Source organism: Procambarus clarkii, chromosome 56 (genome assembly GCF_040958095.1).
Source record: "Procambarus clarkii isolate CNS0578487 chromosome 56, FALCON_Pclarkii_2.0, whole genome shotgun sequence".
NCBI lineage: Eukaryota > Metazoa > Arthropoda > Malacostraca > Decapoda > Cambaridae > Procambarus > Procambarus clarkii.
The window spans coordinates 14,124,795-14,151,904 of NC_091205.1; the positions used below are offsets into that span (position 1 = coordinate 14,124,795).

The 27,110-nt window shown below is 41.9% G+C and overlaps 1 long non-coding RNA gene across 1 annotated transcript in view; it reads right to left on the reverse strand.

Moving 5' to 3' along the window:
* Nucleotides 1–27,110, reverse strand: part of LOC138353009 (uncharacterized) — a 110,396-nt gene that overhangs the window by 6,880 nt on the left and 76,406 nt on the right. Inside the window, exons 2-3 of the long non-coding RNA XR_011223004.1 lie at nt 5,489–5,648; nt 4,689–4,795 (exon numbers count right to left, since the gene is read on the reverse strand). This is a non-coding gene — a long non-coding RNA (uncharacterized lncRNA). The remainder of the gene's footprint in view (nt 1–4,688; nt 4,796–5,488; nt 5,649–27,110) is intronic.

The following is a 27,110-nucleotide window of genomic DNA, read 5'->3' on the forward strand; positions in this document are numbered from 1 at the left end:
CACTCGGATGGTAATCTTGGGCATAGCATTTTATCAAATCACCTCATTCTTTGGGGCACACGTGAGGAACACAAATGCAAACAAGCCTGAATGGTCCCCAGGACTATATACAACTGAAAACTCACACCCCAGAAGTGACTCGAACCCATACTCCCACAACTGGTATGTACAGGGACGCCTTAATCCGCTTGACCATCACGACCGGACAATAAGGAAGTGATAGCCGAGGCTATATGAACCACTTCCCCGCCGGCACTCGGATGGTAATCTTGGGCATAGCATTTTATCAAATCACCTCATTCTTTGGGGCACACGTGAGGAACACAAATGCAAACAAGCCTGAATGGTCCCCAGGACTATATACAACTGAAAACTCACACCCCAGAAGTGACTCGAACCCATACTCCCACAACTGGTATGTACAGGGACGCCTTAATCCGCTTGACCATCACGACCGGACAATAAGGAAGTGATAGCCGAGGCTATATGAACCACTTCCCCGCCGGCACTCGGATGGTAATCTTGGGCATAGCATTTTATCAAATCACCTCATTCTTTGGGGCACACGTGAGGAACACAAATGCAAACAAGCCTGAATGGTCCCCAGGACTATATACAACTGAAAACTCACACCCCAGAAGTGACTCGAACCCATACTCCCACAACTGGTATGTACAGGGACGCCTTAATCCGCTTGACCATCACGACCGGACAATAAGGAAGTGATAGCCGAGGCTATATGAACCACTTCCCCGCCGGCACTCGGATGGTAATCTTGGGCATAGCATTTTATCAAATCACCTCATTCTTTGGGGCACACGTGAGGAACACAAATGCAAACAAGCCTGAATGGTCCCCAGGACTATATACAACTGAAAACTCACACCCCAGAAGTGACTCGAACCCATACTCCCACAACTGGTATGTACAGGGACGCCTTAATCCGCTTGACCATCACGACCGGACAATAAGGAAGTGATAGCCGAGGCTATATGAACCACTTCCCCGCCGGCACTCGGATGGTAATCTTGGGCACAGCATTTTATCAAATCACCTCATTCTTTGGGGCACACGTGAGGAACACAAATGCAAACAAGCCTGAATGGTCCCCAGGACTATATACAACTGAAAACTCACACCCCAGAAGTGACTCGAACCCATACTCCCACAACTGGTATGTACAGGGACGCCTTAATCCGCTTGACCATCACGACCGGACAATAAGGAAGTGATAGCCGAGGCTATATGAACCACTTCCCCGCCGGCACTCGGATGGTAATCTTGGGCATAGCATTTTATCAAATCACCTCATTCTTTGGGGCACACGTGAGGAACACAAATGCAAACAAGCCTGAATGGTCCCCAGGACTATATACAACTGAAAACTCACACCCCAGAAGTGACTCGAACCCATACTCCCACAACTGGTATGTACAGGGACGCCTTAATCCGCTTGACCATCACGACCGGACAATAAGGAAGTGATAGCCGAGGCTATATGAACCACTTCCCCGCCGGCACTCGGATGGTAATCTTGGGCATAGCATTTTATCAAATCACCTCATTCTTTGGGGCACACGTGAGGAACACAAATGCAAACAAGCCTGAATGGTCCCCAGGACTATATACAACTGAAAACTCACACCCCAGAAGTGACTCGAACCCATACTCCCACAACTGGTATGTACAGGGACGCCTTAATCCGCTTGACCATCACGACCGGACAATAAGGAAGTGATAGCCGAGGCTATATGAACCACTTCCCCGCCGGCACTCGGATGGTAATCTTGGGCATAGCATTTTTAGCATAGCATTCAGGCTTGTTTGCATTTGTGTTCCTCACGTGTGCCCCAAAGAATGAGGTGATTTGATAAAATGCTATGCCCAAGATTACCATCCGAGTGCCGGCGGGGAAGTGGTTCATATAGCCTCGGCTATCACTTCCTTATTGTCCGGTCGTGATGGTCAAGCGGATTAAGGCGTCCCTGTACATACCAGTTGTGGGAGTATGGGTTCGAGTCACTTCTGGGGTGTGAGTTTTCAGTTGTATATAGTCCTGGGGACCATTCAGGCTTGTTTGCATTTGTGTTCCTCACGTGTGCCCCAAAGAATGAGGTGATTTGATAAAATGCTATGCCCAAGATTACCATCCGAGTGCCGGCGGGGAAGTGGTTCATATAGCCTCGGCTATCACTTCCTTATTGTCCGGTCGTGATGGTCAAGCGGATTAAGGCGTCCCTGTACATACCAGTTGTGGGAGTATGGGTTCGAGTCACTTCTGGGGTGTGAGTTTTCAGTTGTATATAGTCCTGGGGACCATTCAGGCTTGTTTGCATTTGTGTTCCTCACGTGTGCCCCAAAGAATGAGGTGATTTGATAAAATGCTATGCCCAAGATTACCATCCGAGTGCCGGCGGGGAAGTGGTTCATATAGCCTCGGCTATCACTTCCTTATTGTCCGGTCGTGATGGTCAAGCGGATTAAGGCGTCCCTGTACATACCAGTTGTGGGAGTATGGGTTCGAGTCACTTCTGGGGTGTGAGTTTTCAGTTGTATATAGTCCTGGGGACCATTCAGGCTTGTTTGCATTTGTGTTCCTCACGTGTGCCCCAAAGAATGAGGTGATTTGATAAAATGCTATGCCCAAGATTACCATCCGAGTGCCGGCGGGGAAGTGGTTCATATAGCCTCGGCTATCACTTCCTTATTGTCCGGTCGTGATGGTCAAGCGGATTAAGGCGTCCCTGTACATACCAGTTGTGGGAGTATGGGTTCGAGTCACTTCTGGGGTGTGAGTTTTCAGTTGTATATAGTCCTGGGGACCATTCAGGCTTGTTTGCATTTGTGTTCCTCACGTGTGCCCCAAAGAATGAGGTGATTTGATAAAATGCTATGCCCAAGATTACCATCCGAGTGCCGGCGGGGAAGTGGTTCATATAGCCTCGGCTATCACTTCCTTATTGTCCGGTCGTGATGGTCAAGCGGATTAAGGCGTCCCTGTACATACCAGTTGTGGGAGTATGGGTTCGAGTCACTTCTGGGGTGTGAGTTTTCAGTTGTATATAGTCCTGGGGACCATTCAGGCTTGTTTGCATTTGTGTTCCTCACGTGTGCCCCAAAGAATGAGGTGATTTGATAAAATGCTATGCCCAAGATTACCATCCGAGTGCCGGCGGGGAAGTGGTTCATATAGCCTCGGCTATCACTTCCTTATTGTCCGGTCGTGATGGTCAAGCGGATTAAGGCGTCCCTGTACATACCAGTTGTGGGAGTATGGGTTCGAGTCACTTCTGGTGTGTGAGTTTTCAGTTGTATATAGTCCTGGGGACCATTCAGGCTTGTTTGCATTTGTGTTCCTCACGTGTGCCCCAAAGAATGAGGTGATTTGATAAAATGCTATGCCCAAGATTACCATCCGAGTGCCGGCGGGGAAGTGGTTCATATAGCCTCGGCTATCACTTCCTTATTGTCCGGTCGTGATGGTCAAGCGGATTAAGGCGTCCCTGTACATACCAGTTGTGGGAGTATGGGTTCGAGTCACTTCTGGGGTGTGAGTTTTCAGTTGTATATAGTCCTGGGGACCATTCAGGCTTGTTTGCATTTGTGTTCCTCACGTGTGCCCCAAAGAATGAGGTGATTTGATAAAATGCTATGCCCAAGATTACCATCCGAGTGCCGGCGGGGAAGTGGTTCATATAGCCTCGGCTATCACTTCCTTATTGTCCGGTCGTGATGGTCAAGCGGATTAAGGCGTCCCTGTACATACCAGTTGTGGGAGTATGGGTTCGAGTCACTTCTGGGGTGTGAGTTTTCAGTTGTATATAGTCCTGGGGACCATTCAGGCTTGTTTGCATTTGTGTTCCTCACGTGTGCCCCAAAGAATGAGGTGATTTGATAAAATGCTATGCCCAAGATTACCATCCGAGTGCCGGCGGGGAAGTGGTTCATATAGCCTCGGCTATCACTTCCTTATTGTCCGGTCGTGATGGTCAAGCGGATTAAGGCGTCCCTGTACATACCAGTTGTGGGAGTATGGGTTCGAGTCACTTCTGGGGTGTGAGTTTTCAGTTGTATATAGTCCTGGGGACCATTCAGGCTTGTTTGCATTTGTGTTCCTCACGTGTGCCCCAAAGAATGAGGTGATTTGATAAAATGCTATGCCCAAGATTACCATCCGAGTGCCGGCGGGGAAGTGGTTCATATAGCCTCGGCTATCACTTCCTTATTGTCCGGTCGTGATGGTCAAGCGGATTAAGGCGTCCCTGTACATACCAGTTGTGGGAGTATGGGTTCGAGTCACTTCTGGGGTGTGAGTTTTCAGTTGTATATAGTCCTGGGGACCATTCAGGCTTGTTTGCATTTGTGTTCCTCACGTGTGCCCCAAAGAATGAGGTGATTTGATAAAATGCTATGCCCAAGATTACCATCCGAGTGCCGGCGGGGAAGTGGTTCATATAGCCTCGGCTATCACTTCCTTATTGTCCGGTCGTGATGGTCAAGCGGATTAAGGCGTCCCTGTACATACCAGTTGTGGGAGTATGGGTTCGAGTCACTTCTGGGGTGTGAGTTTTCAGTTATATATATATATATATATATATATATATATATATATATATATATATATATATATATATATATATATATCGGACAATTAGTAAAAAAAAAAAAAAAAATTTAAATTATTTTACCTTGTACCTAGATCCACCAGGCCTGTTTGGTGCATGTTTCAGTACTTCAGAAATCTGGAAGGTCACATCCTCCTCCTCAACTTGTGGATGTGCGTTGATAGATGATTCTGTAAAATTAAGTTATTTATATAATAATAAATTCAGTATAACAATAATATTCTGTAAAATTAAAAGTAATTTATACATCAATCAGATAAAACTCTCCAGAGATGGTGATACACAACATATAAAGGACAAGTTTCAGAACAAAATATGCATTTAGGAATAAGGTTTTGCACATGTAGGTAGCACATGAGAAAATAAGTGGAAGGTGATCAAGTTTATATTAACATGTTAATGGCTTTGTTAAGGCTTTGCAGGAATGAAAAAATATTAATAATATAATATCACCTACCAATTAATTGTACATCATTTATAAGTCAATTATTTGCATTATTATTATTTAATACTAATGATATAAAAATGCATTTTGTAATCTACTATTTATGCAAGTATTAAGCACAGGATCATGAAATAAACTGCAAAATACTGTAATGGATAAACCAATTAAGTTTACATTTTCCTATAGCTAAGTCTGCTGCTATTAGCAGCAGAGAACAATTATGCCCAACCTCTATTAAATGAAACAATCTTAAGAGCAAGTGATAGAAATATAATCATTTATGCTTGGGAAAATATTATGGAATGGTTCCAAATATGAAAAATATTAAGTTTTTTGGTTAAAAATTTTTAACTTAAAATTTAAATTTTTAAGTGAGTTTTAAACTTTAAAAAAATTATTTAATTTTTTGGTTACTTACTTAAAATAACATTATATAGTTCTTGTTTTTGTAGAAATGCCAATTTCTTCTTTTGCCCTTCCAGACTGTATAGTGACCACAGGCCGTTTGTTCATATCTTCATTATTCTTCGAACCGTGGTTGCACAATCAGACCCACGTACACTGGTTAAAAGCATCACCTAAAAGCAACAACAAAAATGTAGTACACTGACGAATTTTGAATAAATAAATAAATAAATATAAATATATATATATATATATATATATATATATATATATATATATATATATATATATATATATATATATATATATATATATATATATATATACACACATATATATATACATATATATATATATATATATATATATATATATATATATATATATATATATATATATATATATATATATATATATATATATATATATATGCCATATACATATATATGCTATGTTGTATGCTACAACTTGGCTGATAATAAAGCCATTCACAACTGCAGGCCTAATAAAAAAAGGTGGCATAGCAATATCTTACAAAGATACCTTCATCTGCAATAGTGTCATTAGTAATAGAGACGACTATTGTGAATATACCTTTGCCAAGTTCTCCAGTAAATCCCTTAAATCCTCCTTGAACAAGAGGGTTTTTACTTGATCGAACCATATTCTTAACCTGCTGCAGGTAATTTTCAAATGGAAATGCTGAACATCTGTCCAAACTACCAAACTCTTTGGCATCAGAGGATATGTGTGTTAGGCAGTGTACATTGTACACTAAAAAATCCTTACCATACAGCTCACGAGCCTTTAACACAAAGTACAGCAAAAGATCATGTGCATATTGGCTGTAATTTAACTGAATCAATTTAGGTGATACAAGAATAGAAATGGCTACACTCAAGAGTCAGGAAATGGTCATACAATTCTTTGGGTAAGATTCCCTTCAGTACAATCTTACCGGTGTAGAGAAGGAGTTGCCTGTATTCAGTCGCTTTCCATCTATCAACCTCTGAAAGACTTCGAGGTTTACCTGTTCTTTTAGGCGTCGCTTTTTGGCCCGTGACATACTGTTAAACTGATATGAGTGGGGCTTCTATGGGGTACTGGTACTATTAAGGGGTAAAGGTAGTTAGAAGACAAGAGTATCAAATATGGGAGAGCTAAAAGGCCCGGCCCCCAAAATAAACTATCCACAGTAGTAATAACTTTCTACAAGACCATATATGTTAGTCTAAGGGTTGATCACTGCGCTCCCACCTTGGAAGAAGAGATACTCTGTAATTCATGTACTTATTTATTAACCCCTTAACAACCCCCCATATACACTCACACCAATAACAATAATAATAATAACTTTACCACACTATCTTACGTTAAAAGCCTTGGTCCACATAGGCAGGATACAAGGTGTACACTAATAACAAGCTAGGGTAAAGTACTACTGGATAAGCACTGAAGCTGGATGCAGCTTAGGGTAGTGAAACCACGTGGGACCCTAATACAAAACACAACACTTAGGGGTACCCAAACACTGGCAAAATACTATCCCCAGGTCTCACCAATCGTTACTACCAGAGTAGGCACACTTACGAATGTCCCGTACTTAGCTTAAGGATACAGGAACTTCAGGTAAGGGAAATAAGTAAGAGGAGAAGGAAGGAGAGTAGGGATACAGCCACAGAGTAGGTCTTAACCACACGACACCAGCCACAGAGAAGAGCGAGCTAGCCACCAGCTGCCTCCCTCATCGTGGTGCCGGGAGGAGCCTAATTGATCGTGCAGCTAAGCACATTAAAGATCTTCCCCTATGCAACGTATTGTTACTTTATGAATGATTAGAAAGTATTAGTAAGCAAAGTTGGTGCCTATGTTATTATTTAATAATCAACCCCCAGCTCAGTCTTTAAATGCTCTTTGAGAAACAATAATAGTCTTACGTCTGGCAGGGAAGATACAAACAATTTCCATTCGAAATGCGCCAACTGTACTACTTAGGAAGTTTAATAGCTCAATTTTGACCTCTGGTTTCCACTGGAGAACCCAGGGTCGTAACACTCCTCCCCCCTTCAGAGAAAAAAAAAATGTGACTACTAGAATAGTAGTCATATTTTTTTTGTAAGAGTATACAGAGAACAAAAAGAAAAACATGACAAAAACAAAAAATCAATCAAAAGCAATTTCTCTGCAAAAAAAATACAAAGGAGTTCTCTGAAAGAAAAAAAAACATACACAAAAAAATTAAAAGAACAGGGAAGTAAATAAATTGGACACGGAATATTTAATGTCACAGGAGAACCTAAAAAAAATTAACTAAAGCATGACGGTTTGTAAATGGCTTTCTGTGGCTCAGATGAATGTTATTCAGGCAACCGGGACAGAGCGTCGGCTATCACGTTGAGTCTGCCCGGTAGGTGGGTAATGGAAAGATTGAAGTCCTGTAGGTACAACGCCCACCTGAGGATGCGTTTATTCTTACCCTTCATCTGAGTCAGGAAGACTAGTGGGTTATGGTCCGTGTACACTTCCACTATATTACCTGTGAGGTAAACTTCGAACTTTTTACATGTTAACACTAGCGCCAACGCCTCTTTTTCTAGCACTGAATAATTGCGTTGCGCCTTGTCGAATTTCACAGAGTAATAATATACTGGGTGTTCCACCTGATCATCCCGAGTTTGCAACAACACTGCACCAGCACCCGAGTCAGACGCGTCAACATGAATTTTAAACGGTCGGTCGAACCTTGGACTAGCAAGCACTGGGGCAGAAGCTAAGATCAATTTCAAATTTTTAAATGCCTCTGCACAGTCTGATGACCACTTAAATTTAACGGCTTTCCGCAACAAGTCTGTGAGAGGAGTGGCAACACTGGAAAAGTTCTGACAAAAACGTCGATAGTACGCACACATACCGATAAATCTTTGAACGTCCTTTTTAGACTTTAGTACTGGATACTCCAGAATGGCATTGATTTTATCTTGCCGAGGTAACACTTTTCCTTGGCCCACTTCATAACCGAGGTACGTCACTGTGCCTTGGCCAAAATGACACTTTTTAGCATTTAAGGTAAGATTTGCCCTTTTCAAGATGGCAAACAACTGGCGTAACCTAGCTATGTGGTCAGCCCAATTACTGTCAAACAGCACGATATCATCTAAATACGCCCGACAATTTGGCACCTTAGCGAGTAGTGTGTTCATGAGTCTCTGGAACGTGGCAGGGGCATTACGCAAGCCGAACGGTAAAACTTGATACTCAAAAACACCCTCGGGTGTCACGAACGCGGTGAGCTGTTTAGCACGTTCAGTGAGTGGGATTTGATAATACCCCCTCGAGAGGTCGAATTTCGAAACGTACTTGGCATTTCCCAACTCGTCAATGCAGTCCTCGAGGAGGGGCAGCGGATAGGCATCCACAATGGTCACCTTGTTGAGCTGCCGATAGTCGGTGCATAATCGCCAGGATCCGTCTGGTTTGGGGACCAAAAGGCAGGGCGAGCACCAAGAGCCCTGGCTCGGCCGGATGAGGCCGTGCTGGAGCAAGAAGTCGACCTCCTTCCGTACGATGGCCTTCTTTTCTGGACTCATCCGATAGGGTTGAAGGCGAATGGGAGTGTAGTCCGTCAACTCGACATCATGGCAAATGGCATCAGTCTGGGTCGGGACCTCCCCGAACAGACTGGAGAATTCATCAACCAACGACTGCACCTCTTCACGTTGGGCCATCTGCAAATGGGACAGTTCCTCCACAGCATTCACAGAACTAGAATTATTGAAAATGAGATTAGTTGGGTCCCCAGAACAATCATCCCCTCTCTCACTGGAAATGGAAACATTGGTTAGTGCAATGGGCCTGGGGCCCTGGAACTTCTTCAGTCGATTTACATGTATGAGCATTACCTGGTTACGTTTGTCAGAGTGCCTCACTTTGTACGTGAGGTCCCCAGTCTTTTCTGTCACAATGTAGGGGCCTTCGTACTTGTGGGACATAGTGTTCCCTAGTCGAGGCTTTAATACCAGGACAGGGTCGCCAGGCTGAAATACCCGTAACTTAGATTTAGCATCGTTACGTTCTTTCATCTTTTCTTGGGCCTTGCCAAGATACTTAAATGCAGCCGCCTTGCAGTCCTTGAGTCTCTGGTGGTGTTGCGCAAAGAAAGCCGAACCTTCGGTTAACGTTACGTTCCCTAACAGATTCTCCTGTAACATTTGCAAGGGTCCACGAACTTTATGGCCAAAGACTAACTCAAAAGGAGAACAGCCCAGTGAACTTTGTAATCCCTCTCTAGCCGCAAACAAAACATACGGTAAATTCTCATCCCAGAAGGTGTGGGAACTCTCGCACGATGTCTTCAACATCTGCTTCAGAGTTAGATGGAAACGTTCAATTACCCCCTGACTCTGTGGATGGTATGGGCTGGAAACCTTATGAGTTATTCCATGTTCCTTACAAAATTGCTCGAAAACATCAGACTTAAAATTAGTACCATTGTCAGTTTGCACGACCCGAGGCAGTCCAAAAGTGGAAAAAAATTGCAACATACGAGCAACAACAGTTTTTGCTCGGATGTTCCTTACAGCAAAAGCCTCTGGGTAACGAGTAGTGATACACATCATCGTGATTAGGTAAATATTACCAGACTTAGTTCTAGGTAATGGTCCAACACAGTCCATTACCACATGAGAAAATGGTTCCTCCAGCACGACAATAGGCCTTAGAGGAGCTTTAGGTGGAGTCTGGTTTGGTTTCCCAACCAGTTGACAAACAATACACGCATTACAAAATTTTGCCACATCGCTTTTCAGCTTGGGCCAGAAAAAATACTTTAAAATTTTGTGATACGTAATATTAATACCTTGATGTCCCCCCATAGGATCATCATGAGCAGCTGCCAAAACCCTTTCTCTATAGCAGGTCGGCAACATAACCTGGTGGACTACCTCCCACTCATTTGACAAGGGAGCACTCTGTGGTCTCCATTTTCTCATCAAAATCCGATCATTGTAGTAGTACCCAGTTGCTGCGTCTACAATTTCCTCCATAGAGACGGCTGTTTCATGACAATCTGCAAGAGTGGGGTCAGCTTTCTGTAACTCACTCAAGGAGGCATCTAGGCCTTGGTCAGATGCCATTGGCCGAGGCTCAACAGTGTTCTCCACCTCCCCACTACTCTCGGTAGATGGCGGTGGCAGGCTCTCCACAATGTCCTCGGCCACGTCATCGAGTCGGGCCATAAATGTGTCCGTGAGGTCCACTTGGTTTTCACCACTCGGAAAGCTCCTTGTGACCTCGGGATTTACCACCTTGGCAAGCACAGGGCTGCCCTTACATTTAAGTCCCATAGACCTGGTCACCGCGCACGCAGGGTACACAACATTATCCTCTGCGGCGGGTGGATCCAGGCAAACCTTAGGGGTAGGCAACATAATAGGCAGTCTGGAGTCCCCTACCTTATCCCCTGCTAAATCATTACCAACTATTACATCAACATTAGGGAAAGGTAGGTATGGAGTGACTCCGACTGTACAAACACCGTTGTGGAAATCAGATTCCAGGGTAACCTTATGGAGGGGTACTGCCCGAGTATCACTAGTGACACCCTCGACCAGTACCACCTCTCCAGTGTCGAGAGTGTTGGCACCTTGCAACGCACTCTCTAAAATTAAAGTCTGGATGGCACCGGTGTCTCGGAAGATCACCACGTCCTTCCAGGAAGAACCCTCAGACAAAAGTAGTCTCCCTTTCGATAAGAATGGGGTAAGCAAGTCCAACCACTGTGGGTTGGAGGTCTTACTCCCTAACCCTTCTGAAAGCCTCAAGCCCTGTGTCACAACTAGAGCATTGGGTCTTTTTTCAGGGTGCAGTTGCCAACAACGGCTAATAGTGTGGTTTGGACGATTACAGTGACCACAAAAACGTCGGGGAGAAGAGACATTACTAACAGAATTACCCTTCGGTTCACCTTTAGGTGACGTTGGGCTAGACACTTTAACAGGGTTAGTTATGTCTGAAACAGAAGGTGCATTAGGTAAAGGGTTAGAATGAGCTGGTCTGGACTGGCTGTGGGTATAAGGTTTGCTACTCTGTGGGGTATAATTATTTTTATTGGGCCTTTTGCCCGCCAATTGGTAGTTTTCTGCCAACTTGGCCAAATCCCCTATTTTAGAATTTAACTCTATCCTTCCTCTAATATACTGTGAAACATTCTCTGGCATCATATTTATAAAATGCTCCATTAAAATTAAGTTCCTGAGAGCCTCGTATGTTTCGGCTTTCGCCGAGCGAATCCATCTATCAAACAATCGAATTTGATCATTCACAAATTCAGTGAGCGGTTGGTTGTGAGTAGGCCTAAGGTTACGATAAACTTGGCGGTGAGCTTCAGGAGTAATTTCATATGCCCGCAAAATACATTCCCTGACTTTATCATATTCGAAACACTCGTCGTCAGGCATGTTTATAAAAATATCTTGTGCTTTACCCCTAAGTCTTCCCTGTAGGATTTTCACCCACTCTTCCTTTGGCCAGTTCATGGACGTGGCCACTCTCTGAAAATGGTTGAAAAACCTTTCAGGGTCAGACTCGGAAAATTCAGGCAAATTATGCTTTTTCTCATAATGCCTGGGGTTTGAATCCCCGGCAGGTGGAGTTCCAGTGGCATTCGCTCTAATTTTAGCCTCCTCGGTTTTGAGTCTTTGCTCCTCTAATTTTATTTTTGCTAACTCTAAAGCTAATTCACTTTCCCTATGAGTTGCACTTTCTGCTTGGCTAGGCTGGCATAAAGGTGTATCACTTGCCAATAGTTCTTCATCAATACAATGTTCTAATATTTCATTTACCAAAGTCCACTTTTTATCTGCGACATTTAATTCTAGGCCAAATTCTTGGCCTAACAATACTAAATTAGACTTTTTAAGTTTCTTTATCTCTACCACTGAAGGCTCCCTTGCCAGGTTCTGCATTTCAGAAGACATCACTAATAATTTTAGCTCCCAGCCAAAGAAAAAATTAAAAAATAAAAATTGGAAAAAAAAAAATTTGCACGGCCCCTAACACAAGGCCACACTAACCTTAATCGTGAAGGGATCCAGCTGGGTGTCCAGTCAGTGCAAGAATGTCCTTTGCTAGATGAGCTGGACCCTAGGCTAGCACACAACCGTTCTGCGGAAATAAAAAAATTTAATTTTGGCACTCAAGAATATAATTTTTTACACTTATAATGTTCATCCCGGACTTGCCAACCACTTGTTAAACTGATATGAGTGGGGCTTCTATGGGGTACTGGTACTATTAAGGGGTAAAGGTAGTTAGAAGACAAGAGTATCAAATATGGGAGAGCTAAAAGGCCCGGCCCCCAAAATAAACTATCCACAGTAGTAATAACTTGCTACAAGACCATATATGTTAGTCTAAGGGTTGATCACTGCGCTCCCACCTTGGAAGAAGAGATACTCTGTAATTCATGTACTTATTTATTAACCCCTTAACAACCCCCCATATACACTCACACCAATAACAATAATAATAATAACTTTACCACACTATCTTACGTTAAAAGCCTTGGTCCACATAGGCAGGATACAAGGTTTACACTAATAACAAGCTAGGGTAAAGTACTACTGGATAAACCCTGAAGCTGGATGCAGCTTAGGGTAGTGAAACCACGTGGGACCCCTAATACAAAACACAACACTTAGGGGTACCCAAACACTGGCAAAATACTATCCCCAGGTCTCACCAATCGTTACTACCAGAGTAGGCACACTTACGAATGTCCCGTACTTAGCTTAAGGATACAGGAACTTCAGGTAAGGGAAATAAGTAAGAGGAGAAGGAAGGAGAGTAGGGATACAGCCACAGAGTAGGTCTTAACCACACGACACCAGCCACAGAGAAGAGCGAGCTAGCCACCAGCTGCCTCCCTCATCGTGGTGCCGGGAGGAGCCTAATTGATCGTGCAGCTAAGCACATTAAAGATCTTCCCCTATGCAACGTATTGTTACTTTATGAATGATTAGAAAGTATTAGTAAGCAAAGTTGGTGCCTATGTTATTATTTAATAATCAACCCCCAGCTCAGTCTTTAAATGCTCTTTGAGAAACAATAATAGTCTTACGTCTGGCAGGGAAGATACAAACAATTTCCATTCGAAATGCGCCAACTGTACTACTTAGGAAGTTTAATAGCTCAATTTTGACCTCTGGTTTCCACTGGAGAACCCAGGGTCGTAACACATACGCTGCCATCTTGTGTGGTATTCTCTTCTTCTTTCTATAATGTGTGCATACATTCTGAAGGAGAAAGGCCAAGTGCTACATTACCAATTACTATTACAAGATTATTAGTAAAGTATTGTACTGCAAAAAGCAAATAAAATGGGGTAAACTAAACTTTGAAAACAAATAATAATTAAAACAGGTAAATTAGTAAAATAACAAAGGCTTAAGCAGACATGACTCTGCTTAAGCCATGTAAAGCAGACAGATAAGATGGCAATATATAAGGGGAAAAAATTAAAAAGCTAGGATATAAAACTAATTGAGATCAAAAGCATAAATTACTAAAGTAGGGGAAAAAATAACAAATGACTTCATAAAAAAATTATCCAATTGCCAACAGCAACTTGGTAGTACGAGTCTAAGTCTAAGAAACAAAAAAAATTTAAATGCTGTTATCTGCAATGAAACAATACATACTATTGCACGTACCGAAACATTGATGAATGTAAAAAATAGAGAACTATTTGCTGAATGTCCCATAAATGGATTTAAACTATTTCACACAAAGAGGGGGGAGAAGCCATGTATGTTAGGGAATATTTGAAATGTAGTCTCGAAAAGTACACAACTGTGATAGGAAAATTAGGTCACATGGAGGAGTGGGTCTGTATACTATGGAAGACCTTGTATGCTCGGAGCTTCTTAACATTACAAATGAGGTGGTAGAGGTATTGGGATTAAAAATAGAGAAAATAAATTTAGTGATTATTCTAATATACAAACCGCCAGATGCAACGGCCGAGGAATTCACAGAACAGATAAACAAAATGGAGAACTCGATACCTCATATTATCTTCCTAGGTGACTTCAACTTGCCTAGTCTAAGACGGAGAATAGCAAACAATAATATTATACCAGGAAATTTATCGAGACCTAACCACTCAGCTTCCTGGCAATACGTTAGTAATGAATAAATATGATATATTTACTCATAATGTTGGTGCTGAATGTACAACACGAAAAAACATAATTTTAATCTGAAAAAGTATCTTTTTATAAAGAAATTAGACGAAAATAAAGAGCTGGTGACTCCAAATCAAGTCGACGATCCAAGCGTCGGTTAGGTTAAGTTAGGTCAACCTAACCTAACATATCATATTTATTCATTACTAACGTATTGCCAGGAAGCTTTGTGAAGCTTGTGTAGCTTGTGGTAGCTTGTGGTAATTAGACGGACCCTCATTTTAACAGAAACTTGGCTAAGTAAAGACTATACCCAACTCTACAACTTAGCTGGTTATAAAGGCATTCATAATTGCAGGCCTAGTAAAAAAGGAGGTGTTATACCAAAACAGATGCAGAACTAGGAAACAGGATTTCTTCAACAGAAATTTTGAAATTGTTCACAATTTTTGTTACACCAAAGTTGGAGTATGCAGCAGTTGTATGGTGCCCATATCTTAGAAAGCATATCAACAAACTGGAAACGGTGCAGAGACATGCCACTAAGTGGCATTAACTAAATGCCATTAAATATGCCAAATATACTACATAAATATACATACTACACATGCACAATAATTGTCCTGGGTCCAATGTCCTGGGACCTCTGATATTCATAATATATATATATATATATATATATATATATATATATATATATATATATATATATATATATATATATATGTATATATATATATATATATATATATATATATATATATATATATATATATATATATATATATATATATATATATATATATATATATATATGGCCATCAACACACCTCCAGCTAGGGCCACCAACACACCTCCAGGGCCATCAACACGCCTCCAGGGCCATCAACATGCCTCCAGAGCCATCAACACGCCTCCAGGGCCATCAACATGCCTCCAGAGCCATCAACACAACACCACCATCAACACACCTCCAGCCAGGGCCACCAACACACCTCCAGGGCCACCAACACACCTCCAGGGCCATCAACATGCCTCCAGAGCCATCAACACAACACCACCATCAACACACCTCCAGGGCCATCAACACACCTCCAGGGCCACCAACACACCTCCAGGGCCACCAACACACCTCCAGACCCATCAACACGCCTCCAGGGCCATCAACACAACACCACCATCAACACACCTCCAGCCAGGGCCACCAACACACCTCCAGGGCCACCAACACACCTCCAGGGCCACCAACACACCTCCAGGGCCACCAACACACCTCCAGGGCCATCAACACACCTCCAGGGCCACCAACACACCTCCAGGGCCATCAACACACCTCCAGGGCCACCAACACACCTCCAGGGCCATCAACACACCTCCAGGGCCACCAACACACCTCCAGGGCCACCAACACACCTCCAGAGCCATCAACATGCCTCCAGGGCCATCAACACAACACCACCATCAACACACCTCCAGCCAGGGCCAACAACACACCTCCAGCCAGGGCCACCAACACACCTCCAGGGCCACCAACACACCTCCAGGGCCACCAACACCCCTCCAGGGCCACCAACACACCTCCAGGGCCATCAACATGCCTCCAGAGCCATCAACACAACACCACCATCAACACACCTCCAGGGCCATCAACACACCTCCAGGGCCATCAACACACCTCCAGGGCCACCTGGTTGATACCTGGTTACCTGGTTGATGGGGTTCTGGGAGTTCTTCTACTCCCCAAGCCCGGCCCGTGGCCAGGCTCGACTTGTGAGAGTTTGGTCCACCAGGCTGTTGCTTGGAGCGGCCCGCAGGGCCACGTACCCACCACAGCCCGGCTGATCCGGAACTTCTCTTAGAAAACCGTCCAGTTTTCTCTTGAAGATGTCCACGGTTGTTCCGGCAATATTTCTTATGCTCGCTGGGAGGACGTTGAACAACCGCGGACCCCTGATGTTTATACAGTGCTCTCTGATTGTGCCTATGGCACCTCTGCTCTTCACTGGTTCAATCTTGCATTTTCTTCCATATCGTTCACTCCAGTACGTTGTTATTTTACTGTGTAGATTTGGGACCTGACCCTCCAGTATTTTCCATGTGTATATTATTTGGTATCTCTCTCGTCTCCTTTCTAGAGAGTACATTTGGAGAGCTTTGAGACGATCCCAATAATTTAGGTGTTTTATCTCGTCTATGCGTGCCGTATATGTTCTCTGTATTCCCTCTATTTCAGCAATCTCTCCTGCTCTGAAGGGGGAAGTGAGTACTGAGCAGTACTCGAGACGGGACAGCACAAGTGACTTGAAGAGTACAACCATTGTGATGGGATCCCTGGATTTGAAAGTTCTCGTAATCCATCCGATCATTTTTCTGGCTGACGCGATATTTGCTTGGTTATGCTCCCTAAACGTTAGATCGTCGGACATCATTATTCCCAAATCCTTGACATGCTGTTTTTCTACTATGGGAAGATTCGATTGTGTTTTGTACCCTGTATTATATTTCATATCCTCATTTTTGCCGTACCTGAGTACCTGAAATTTATCACTGTTAAACATCATGTTATTTTCTGCTGCCCAATCAAAAACTTTGTTGACATCTGCTTGTAGTTTTTCAATGTCTTCAGCAGAGGTAATTTTCATGCTGATTTTTGTGTCATCTGCAAAGGACGACACGAAGCTGTGGCGTGTATTTTTGTCTATATCAGATATGAGAATAAGGAACAGTAGCGGTGCAAGGACTGTACCTTGAGGTACAGAGCTTTTAACATCGCTTGGACTCGATTTTATCTGATTGACTGTTACTCTTTGTGTTCTGTTCGACAGGAAATTGAGTATCCAGCGTCCTACTTTTCCAGTTATTCCCATTGACCTCATTTTGTGAGCTATCACCCCATGGTCACATTTGTCGAACGCCTTTGCAAAGTCTGTGTATACAACATCTGCATTTTGCTTTTCTTCTAGGGCTTCTGTGATTTTGTCATAGTGGTTGAGTAACTGTGACAGACAGGATCTTCCCGCTCTAAATCCATGTTGTCCTGGATTGTGCAATTCATTGTTTTCCATAAAACTAGAAATTTGATTCCTAATCACTCTTTCAAACACTTTTATTATGTGTGAAGTTAGTGCAACTGGCCTATAATTTTTTTGCCAAGGCTTTACTCCCCCCCTTGTGCAACGGAGCTATATCTGCAGATTTAAGTGCTGCTGGTATCTCCCCTGTATCCAGGCTCTTTCTCCATATTACGCTGAGTGCTCTCGCTACTGGTACTTTACATTTCTTTATGAATATTGAATTCCATGAGTCAGGCCCAGGAGCTGAGTGCATAGGCATATTATCAATTTCTCTTTCAAAGTCTTCCGAGTTTGTGGTAATATCCGTTATATTATCTGCAGCTTGAATGTCATTCATAAAGAAGCTGTCTGGGTCATCAACTTTCATGTTGTTTATTGGTGTGCTAAACATAGCCTCATACTGGCTTCTTAGAATTTCACTAATCTCTTTGTTGTCCTCTGTGTACGTACCTTCATTTGTAATTAACGGTCCAATACTGGTCGAGGTTTTGGATTTTGATTTTGCGTATGTGAAAAAATATTTCGGATTTTTCCTTATCTCTTGTATAGCTTTCTGTTCCAATTCCATTTCCTCAGACTCATATGATCGCTTCAACGTTTGTTCTATTTCCTCAATCTCCCTGCTTAGGCTTGTTTTCCTTGCTTGTGATAGTTGTGTCTGCCGAAGCATTTCCGTTATTTTTTTCCTTCTCCTGTACAGTCGTCTCCGTTCTCTTTCTAGAGTGGTCCTCTTTCTGCCCCTCCTCACAGGCACGTGCTTCAAGCAGACCTTGTAAGCTTCAGCTGTCAGTTGAGCTATTCCCTGTGTGGGAGTTTTGTCGCTTAAGACCGTCTCCCATTGAATGGTTGCAAGGTCTACATTTATTTTTTCCCAGTCAATCCTCTTATTGTTGAAATTGAATTGATTGAATATTCCTTCTCGCTTGTTTGGTCTCTTAGACCTACTACCGTTATTTATGCTAGTTCGCACTTCAATGAGCTTATGGTCTGAGTATGAAGTATCTGAGATTGTGATATCCCTGATTAGTTCATCATTGTTTGTGAATAACAAGTCTAGTGTGTTTTCGTTCCTAGTTGGTTCTGTAATCTGTTGATTGAGCGAGAATTTGTCACAGAATCTCAAAAGTTCTCTAACCTGTGGTTGGTTATTTCCCGGGTCATTCCCTGCTATGATATTTGTGTTTGCCGTTCTCCATCTTAGACTCGGTAAATTGAAATCTCCAAGAAAGATAATATCTGGAGCTGGGTTTGCTAGGTTGTCAAGTATGTTCTCTATTTTGTGCATCTGCTCTGTGAATTCCTCAATCGTTGTATCTGGCGGTTTATATATTAGAATAATAATTAAGTTTAGTTTCTCTACCTTCATTCCAAGTACCTCTACCACCTCATTAGTTGAATTTAGTAGTTCTGTGCATACCAGGTCTTCTTTAATATACAGACCTACTCCTCCATTTGACCTAGTTTTTCTATCACATCTATATAGATTATAATTTGGAATCCAGATTTCACCATCCATGTAATCTTTTGTATGAGTTTCCGTGAATGCCCCAAATATTGAGTTTGACTCTAATAGAAGGCCATTTATGAACTTAACTTTATTTCTTGACTTTGGCTTTAAACCTTTAATGTTTGCAAATATGAATGATTGTCCATGTTGTGTGTAACTTCTGGAAGGTTTTGGTAGTTCTCCCTCCTCTCTACCCTGACCCAGGGTGTGTTGTTGTGGCAATGGTTTGTCCAGTTTTGGAAGTGATACTGGGGAGTGTGGTAGTCTCTGTGTAGTTGGGGGGTGTAGTATGTGTGGGCTTGATGATGAACTGTAGTCCAGTCTTGGGCATTTCCCCCTCTCCATCCGTACTCCTGCCACGTTTCTGCCTGTCTGTTTCTCCCTCTGTTTGTACCTGCCTCTAAAAAAATTTCAGGGCTATTATGTTGGACTTCTTCTCTTATATGGCGTTGTGTACCTCTGACGTGGAAATCGGGGCAGTGAAGATCGTAGCATTTCCTCTCATTGACTGAGAGTGTGCATAGCTTAGGGTGAAAATATCTACACTCTGTATCAAAACGACATCTGCCTTTCCCTAACCAGTTTCGGCATTTCCGTGGGTGCATGAATGAGCATTCCGTGCCTCTGGGCCCATATCTACACTGTCCTTTTGCATAATACCAGCAAATATTTTCATTTGTGATTGTATTATTCTTGTTTGTACCCGTGAACGACTTGGCTACCTCTGTGTTTTTTGTTCCAACTTTCTCGTTTCTGCATTCATTTTCGGTATTGCCCTTATCTTTCTCCTTGTTGCTTTCGTCTTTCTCATTTGTGTTCTCATTCGTCTCATTTTTTCTCTCCTTATTCATATCACCAGTGTGCTCTACACTATTGCCTTCATTTTTGTGTACCTCGACACTATACCCGTCTACATTGCTACTTTGACTCTCTAAATTCTCGGTCCCTGGGTTGTGCTCAGAGTTCGTTGCTGTCTTTATATACTCTGCATATATTTCTGGTAGTTTTTGTGTGAATTGTAGCCTGTGTTCTTCAGGAATGTTATTCATTAGTTTGGTGATGTTTTCCCACATCTGTCTGTCTCTTTGACAGATCCAGTAGTTACCTTCCCGGTTTGCATATTGTGTAGGTAATCCTGTACAACTTAGGTGAAACCTTATGTTACAAATGTTACATACAATGCCTACAACACTCTTCCGAAGTGACTTAAGGCAGCCTCCACACACCTCCATGTTGGGTTTGTGATGTTATAATAATATATGCATATATTTAAGTATTATATGTATGTATATATAATATGTATCCAGTATATTTATAATATTACATATGTTTATTTGTTCAAGTTTATGTGGGGGTACTTATCGCCTTGTGGAGAAAATATGGTCGTCTTGGGACCGTCCAGTTGACCGTTGTTTGTCCCAGGTCGGGGGCAGGATGGCCAACCAGGATGTCACTGGTTGCCAGTTACTTGATTTATACACTGATTATTTGCCTGTAATATCCTAAGGGAATTTCTGCTGTCTTCCGGCTTGTAATGTTATTCACTTACTCTATTACTAGTTCCTAGCTCCACTTTCCCGTATTACAGTATATATTGCCAGTATATTATCACTGAGGAAGTACACTGTTACTGCGGGACGTCCTCTACACTGTGTAGGCCTCGTGGCTGTGGTGTAAACAGCCTAGTGTGATGCCTCCTCCACAACTTTACATTTATACTTTTTCTTTGTACAATTCTCTAACACTATCCACTAATTTATATGTTGTGTTACACGCTCCACTTCACTGTTCAACGTATCACTGCTCGCTATATTTGATATATATCGCTTATGCCTGTACACATGAGCCTGGTGGCACTGGCTCACCACGTGGGACCACCTTTATTCTGTATTTAACTCAAATTTCCATTGTTAATTTCTGTATTCTATTTTCCTACGGGTCACTATGCACTTGGTGATCACTGTGGGCCGTAATCCATGGTTGTAATCCTAAAAAGCCCGGTTTATTCCAGTGTTTTAACGGAGCGCGACGACGACACGTCTGTCCCCTCCCCCGCGAACTACCCACCAACACCCCTCCAGGGCCACCAACACACCTCCAGGGCCATCAACATGCCTCCAGAGCCATCAACACAACACCACCATCAACACACCTCCAGGGCCATCAACACACCTCCAGGGCCACCAACACACCTCCAGGGCCACCAACACACCTCCAGGGCCACCAACACACCTCCAGAGCCATCAACACGCCTCCAGGGCCATCAACACAACACCACCATCAACACACCTCCAGCCAGGGCCAACAACACACCTCCAGCCAGGGCCACCAACACACCTCCAGGGCCACCAACACACCTCCAGGGCCACCAACACACCTCCAGGGCCACCAACACACCTCCAGGGCCATCAACACACCTCCAGGGCCATCAACACAACACCACCATCAACACACCTCCAGCCAGGGCCATCAACACAACACCACCATCAACACACCTCCAGCTAGGGCCATCAACACACCATCCAGCCTACCACCACAAGCTTATATATATACTACACATGTCTAAGAGCAAATAAAAGAAAACAGTTACCTTAACTATTGAAGATGCAGCAGGAGTTTGTGGATAAGCCAGCAGCAGTCCCTCTCGACACGGTTTTAAAATGGCGGCGACTACCACAACATGCAACGAGCCTAAAGAATGTCCAGCGCTAGCATTATCTAAACGCTATTATATATTATCAAGCAATACGGAAATCTAAAATAAAAAAAATGATACAAATAATTGTATTAAATATTTATTTGCAATTACAATACCTCGGGAATATATTTTTGCGTTAGCAAAACATATTAAGTTCGTATTTAGTTTAACTCATTTAAATTCTTTACAAATAATAACCTGGTTTTACCTGATGGCCACTAACATTAATGTTTTATGTTGATACATTTCATACCCTTATTATTTCAATTTCTTTCTTTATTATGCACCCCAATTCATCCCGTGGGCGGTGGTGTAAAGGATTACAGAGGCACATAATGGGTTCAGGAACTGAACTCTCTAGTTTGTTTAGCTAAGTAAATAACAATTTTTGACGCTAGTTACAAAATTATTAATGTTATATATACATGTACACACTCTCATACATACATGTACATATATATATATATATATATGTATACATATATACATGCACATACATATTTATAATCACCCACACAAATACACACATCAATAATCTCTGTGTCACTTATTTTATACATGTTCTTGTAGAACATTCTATTGCGAACACATTGGGCGCTGCCCAATAAACTCGCCCCTCGGGGCAAAATTTTTTTTTTTTTAATCTTGGTGGAACATAAAATGGCCGCCTGTGTTTATGCTGTAGTCAGATGGCGCTGTGACGTCACAGATAAGGGAAGCACGTACTGCGCATTAATGCCTCGATCCCTCGTTATTTATTTATTTTATTTATTTATATATATACAAGAACGTACATTGAGGGTTAAGAGACAACATATAGAGCTTAAGTTAGAATTATAATCTTGTAAAACCACTAGCTTGCATATAGCGTTTCGGGCAAGTCCTTAAACTAATCTTTGAGCAAATTCTTAAACAAAGTTTTAAAGAAATAATTAAATGTAAAATTGATAAAAAGTGTTTAACAGGTACATTACAGCTTTACTTTACAAGTACATATGATTTTAAGTAGGATAATTACAGTAAAATTGTCAAAAAATTGTTTACAGGTACGATGCAAGAATTTTCGACACAAAAGCAGATCAGAACAATACACAATAATGAACAAGGAATCCTAAGTACAATTAGGAAAACATCTCAGGGTTATACATTGGATTACTGAAGCACAATATGAGGATCATTACAAATAGTAATGCAGTAGAATATGCACTCATATTCTATTATTAAGTTAATATTAAGTTCCTTCCTCATGTTAAGTATCTTTGTGGTACTAGGGACATCCAAGGATTATCTTCAAGGCTTCGTTCTGCAAGTTTTCAAGCCCTTTAAGCTTTCTTTCAGTCATCAAGGCAAGCAGAGATGCAACATAATCCACTAAAGATCTGATGTATGCAAGGTACATCATTTTGACAATTGTGACATTGGCACCATAGCCTGAGTGATAACCTGCAACATCTCCAAGAGGGCTTATGGAGCCTCTCATTATACTGACGACAGAGTCTGAATACAACAGGACAATACAAGACCAAGGTATTTGAATCTGTTAACATAGTCAAGCTGGGAGCCATCATACAGTTGCATCTTGCGAACAGCTCCTCCCTGCCTGGGTGGACACCCGTTTAGTATCTTTGTTTCCTCTGCTGAGATATGACTAAACTAATTTTTGTCAAGGGCAGAGTAAATTATATCAAGGAGACTAATAATTGCATCGTTGGTACTCTTTTGAGAGCGGAAGCCTAACTGACAGGGGCTAAGAATGTCGAATTTTACGAGATAGGAGTAGAGCTGTTTGTAGATAATTTTTTCAAATATTTTTGATAGTATGGGTAGGTTTGATATTGGTCTGTAGTTGTTTATGTCTGACGGATTACCTCCTTTATGAACTAGCGTTACTCTTGCGTTTTTAAGGATATCAGGGAAGGTATGACACTCAAGGGATTTGTTGAACAGCAGAGCTATAGGTGGCGCAAGGGCATGGGAGTCGCTCTTGTATACAATGGATGGGATTTCACTGATGTTCCCAGCTTTGGTTTTTAGTGAGTGTATGATGGACACAACATCTGACGGGCTGACTGGTGAGAGGAGAAGAGAGTTTGGATAGCTGCCTGAGAGATATGTGTTGATATGTGTCTGAGTCTGTGGGATTTTACTTGCAAGGTTAGCACCAATCGATGAAAAGAAGCTATTAAATTCATTCGCCATTTCTAAGTCAGATGACAGTGTAAGGCCATCCTTAGAGAGTGTTATCTGGTTGTGGGAGTGTTGTTTAGTTCCCAGGATGTTAGAGATGGTATTTCATGTGCTTTTCATGTTGCCTTTTGCTTCTTTGAATCTAGTCTCATAGTAGGAAAGTTTTGCTTTTCTTATGATACTGGTAAGCACTGATGAGTACCTTTTAACTACTTCCATTGGAATTAGGCCACTCCTAAATTTCTTTTCGTATTCATGTTTTTTGTTGATTGATTTAATTATGCCACTTGTGAGCCACGGGTTATTTTTTCTTTTATCAGTTACTTGTTTGGTAAGGAGGGGACAGTGAGTGTTGTAGAGGCTTAGAGTTTTGGAGAGAAAGAGGTTAGTTGATGAGTTTATATCCTGTGAATTATTAAATTCAGATTCCCAGTTAATATTGTGAAGTGCATTAGAGAGATTGCCTAAAGCTGATTCACTATGTAGCCCAAATGAAAGTTTTTTGGTTTCTGGTGGTGATGTGTCAATGTTTGCTATGAGGAAAGTAGGATAGTGGTCAGTTGTTCTGTCATAAATTACCCCAGATGTAAGGGGAGCTGTTATATTAGTCCAAAGGTGATCCAGGGTAGTGGCAGATGTTTGAGTGACTCGGGTGGGCTTGGTGATTGTGGGGATTAGCATACAGGAGTGCATGCTGTTACGGAAATAGTCAACTTGAGGGTTGTTTTCAACATTCAATAAAGAAATTCTGGAGGGCTTCTGTGCAAGGGTTAGGATGAGCTAGCCTAAGCATTTTTATACCAATTTGACAGTTATTTTCAGTAACACGATAAACAACGCTCGGAATATTAAGTTCCTTTCTCATATTAAGTATCTTTGTGGTACGAAGGCACCCAAGGATTATCCTCACGGCTTCGTTCTGCAATTTTTCAAGCCCTCCAAGCTTTCTTTCAGGATGCCTTAAAGTTAGTTTAGTTCATTTATTATGCACCCCATACCCATCTTGTGGGCGGTAGTGGAAAGGGTTACAGAGGCACATAATGGGCTCAGGGACTGAACCCCACAATTCATTTAGCTAAGCAAGTTACAATCTTGATGAGCTAGTTACAAAATTCAGTATAAGTCGTCACATCAACAATGGGTTCGAGATCGATCACAAGTACAGTTTCTAAATTAAGCAACTGACATATGTGGAGAGCTAGTGTCACAATTGATATGTTTGTCCTGCACACCGCCCCCCATCCAGTGGGCAGCGGTGGATAGGTTACAATCGCTTTGTTACTACTTACAGTTAGCAAACTGGGGATATTTGGCTAAAATTTCTTATACCAGATCATTTTGAATGAAATATTGACACATCGTTGGTACATTGGTTATAGAATTGCCTCTGAATTCACTATCACATAGTGACGGAGGGTGTGCGAATAATTTTGTTGACAGTTAACATTTGGTCAGGTCTACATCGGCAGATAATGAGAATTCCCAGAAATACTTGTAACCGAGTCTAAGCCGAGCAGTAGTAACATCTAGAAGTCTGCTGATTTTATTGGATGAACCATAGATGTGTCGCTCCTCTTGCATAATAGTATTGAACGAAAGTTAATCTCCCCAAACACTTTCGCGTTTTGGGCAAGTTACCCCTCCACTCTCTCCATTTTTTTTTTGGACATTCCCTGGTAGTGTGTGGAAATACTGAAAAGTGTATACTCTTTTCAACTTTGTCACCTTAATTCTCGTCCTATGTCTTTCATTTTGGTATCAATGCGTTCGCAATACAATTCCCAACAGAACTATATGCATATAATGTCAAAGACAGCAGCGCGCTCCACCCGCCGACAAGATGAATGTAGGCCAAGGGTACCAGAAAAAGAAAGCTGAGCCACCCTCAGGCAACTCTCATTACATTAGAGAGCGTGATAATACTGAAAAGTGTATACCCTTTTCAACTTTGTTACCTCAATTCTCATCCTAGGTTTTTCAATTTAGCATCAATGTGTTCGCAATAGAATTCTCTACAGGACTAAAGGCATATAAACTCCAAAAGCCCGGCTTACCATCCGCAACAGAGAAAGCGAGAGCGTGTTACCAGGGAGCGCACAAGAGCGATAAAATGTATACACTCTTTTCATTCTGGTCACCTCAATTGTCATCCTAGGTCTTTCATTTTGGTATCAATGTGTTCGCAATAGAATTTCCAACCGGAATATATGCATGAAATGTCAAAAACAGCAGCGTGCTCCACCCGCTGACGTGATAAAAGCACGGTGGACCATCCGCACAAAACAGAGAAAGTGAGAGAAAGTAACCCAGGAGCACTCTAGTGCAATGTAATGTCAACACTCTTTTCACTTTGGTTACCTCAATTCTCGTCATATGTCTTTCATTTTGGTATCAATGTGTTCACAATTGTATCTGCTGGCATTTTACGCTTTGCTTGGATCTGAAGGGTTTTAGGCTCACCACGATGCAATCTGATAGTACCACACGTGTATATACCTATCTTCAAGCAGCAATTCACTCATTCAAACCGACTTATAATAGTTATCCATATATAAATGGTAATCTTTGTTTTACCTGTTAACCTGTCATATGAAGAAAGATTGTCAAAGCTTATATTACATTCTCTAGAAAAGCAAAGAATTAGGAGTGACATATGGTAGAGGTGCACAATGGGATGAATGGACATAACAAAGGGGACATTAATGGGGTATTAAAAGTAGCAACACAAGACAGAACTCGAAACAAAGTGTAAAAATTGGAAAAATTTAGATTTAGGAAAGAACTGCATGGGTAAATACACTGGGTTTGTACCTTAAGGTTCATGTATGCAATATTACAGAGTTCCAGTTAACTCCCATGCATGCTGTTAATTTATGTTATGTTCATGTTTTTTATGTTAAAATGTTTTTGTTGATTTGTTTGTATATTTTCATAAGTAAAGCATGCTTACCGCCTTATTCCAAGTTTTATGATAACTTTACAAGGTT